The following is a 2,185-nucleotide window of genomic DNA, read 5'->3' on the forward strand; positions in this document are numbered from 1 at the left end:
AAATACTGAAATGAGGCTCAGTAAAGGAGACAAGAACAGGAACCTTGGGGACTCTGTTCCATGGCAAGATCCCAACAGTTCGACTAATTCCATGCTCTGCCTAAAACATAGAAGAACAATGAAAAACACAGGAGTGGGTGACCCCAGAGAGAGCTAGAAACTGTTAACAGTAGAGAAGGAAAGGACACAGAGCATCTTAGGGCGGAGGAAGGAAAGGTCATCATCTAAAACAGCTCCCGGTTCAGGACGAGTCACTGGATGTGGCCAGTCCAGCTGCTGAGTGCCCTACAGCTTACCTCTGGGCTTCCACTCCCTTTTTAGCATGTGGGTTAAGAAAGGTCATTCACGTCACAGCCATGAGACCACTGTAGCAGCAGCCTGCCTACCGGAGCCCTGAGGCTTCCCATTTACCACTAGCAGGAAAGGTGCCTCCACATGAACACTGGAAAAGGAATAATCCTTTCCTCTGTGCTGACTCTGGTGAAGCAGAAGGCTGGGCTCAGGGATGGCTACAGAGACCTCAGTGAGCACTCTCCAGCTCTGCACCATGTTATACACCATCATGGCACAGCAAGGCCCACCTGCATCTACCAGGCCACATGCAAAGGGACTTTCTCCTGTGCGGTAAGGCTGAACACCACCTTTCCCAGGACCACAGCACCATTGTTCACACCAGGCTGCAGTGCACTCAGCGACGTGAGCTCCAGGATCACCTTCTGCCTGGAGGCTGACTGATAGTGCTCATCACCACAAGGGTCTAGATGGTCTGGGTGCAAGCTTCCCAGAATGCTCTGCAACTTTTTGGTCTTCACCTTTCCCTTGCTCTCAAGGAGGCTATTTATCTATTCAGGAATTCCAGAAGTTGTTCTCATTTTGGAGCTCTGGCCAGGCAGGGCACAGCACTGTTGCCATAGAGAAGCCCTCCAGGACCTCCCCATAATTCTCTTCATATTTATGTGATGTCGCCCTGTTCAGATGAAGATCAGAGTTGCTGAAAGCTGTCCTGTCAACCTTCTCTGCTTGGACATAGGCACTGAGGGCTTGCTGGGAGATCTTAGGGTTCTGGCCGGTATTGAAGTTCCAAGAAAGGCAAGCATTCCCCAGAATATGCCAGGAGCAGCCATCGTGGATATCTATCTGCATAACCATCTTAGCCTGTCAGATGTGTGCATGACATGGTGCCAAAGCTCATCCCCAGGGTCAGTCAGTCTGTAGTTGGTAAAGCACCATTGACAGGTCTGAAGGGGGACTTTTTCATACAATGGGTGAAGGTTCCTGAGAAGCAGGTGGGGGCAGCTGCAACATCCCTTTTCTTCCAGGACACCTCCCCCAGCTAATTCCAGGCTTCCACCAACTTGGGCTTCAGCGTCACTGCCTTTGACAGAAGCTCCTCAGCCTTAGGGCTATAGTCAGGAGTTGTATCCAGTGCCTTTCCAGTCGGCATCAGCACCTGACCCTTGCCCTGAACAGAACCCATTACTTCTTTCATCTGCTGCAGGGTCTTCTCCATCTCCTTACACACATCTTGTTGCTTCCTCCTGGCATCCTCAACACCACGTGTCTCAAAATAGCACTATTGAAATGAATAGAGTTGACCCACCAATTTCTACAGTTTCTGCAAGATCCATTCTACATCTTCACCAGCCATCATTTCCTAGCTACTGTCCTGCTTGGTTTTTATTTTTTCCCTCAAAAATTTGGGCACTTGTTCAATGGACCAATGAACAGTAAAGAGTATAATGCTGATTTAATCTATATTGAAAATGTGTTTATCAATTATGTTAAGACTAAATTAGGGGAGGAAAAGATAATACTAAATATAAAACAATGGATTGGTTATAATGCAAAAGAAACACCTACTAAAAAGTAATATCATTGAAAGCTTCATTAAAATGATGAGAATTCCTTTGTATTTTCTTCAACCTGTTCTATTTGTTAATCATTGACAAAAATGAATGTATATATGTACTATAAAAGGCAATATAAAGATTCCACAAAACATTTAAAAGGGAACTACCATATAACTCAGCAATTTCACTCTGGATATACTCAAAGGAAATGAAAATATGATATTGAAGAGATATGTGCATTCTCACATTTACTGCAGCATTATTCACAATAGCCAAAATATGAAAGTAATCTAAGTGTCCAACAAATAGATAAAGAAGGTATGGTTTATATGTAC

The 2,185-nt window shown here is 45.1% G+C and overlaps 1 pseudogene; it reads right to left on the reverse strand.

Moving 5' to 3' along the window:
* Positions 1–348: 348 nt before the first annotated feature.
* On the reverse strand, positions 349–1,651 carry LOC118998867 (tetratricopeptide repeat protein 5-like; annotated as a pseudogene).
* Positions 1,652–2,185: the final 534 nt, after the last annotated feature.

This window comes from Sturnira hondurensis, unplaced genomic scaffold (assembly GCF_014824575.4).
Source record: "Sturnira hondurensis isolate 20B ecotype Veracruz unplaced genomic scaffold, ASM1482457v3 Scaffold0014384, whole genome shotgun sequence".
Taxonomy (NCBI): domain Eukaryota; kingdom Metazoa; phylum Chordata; class Mammalia; order Chiroptera; family Phyllostomidae; genus Sturnira; species Sturnira hondurensis.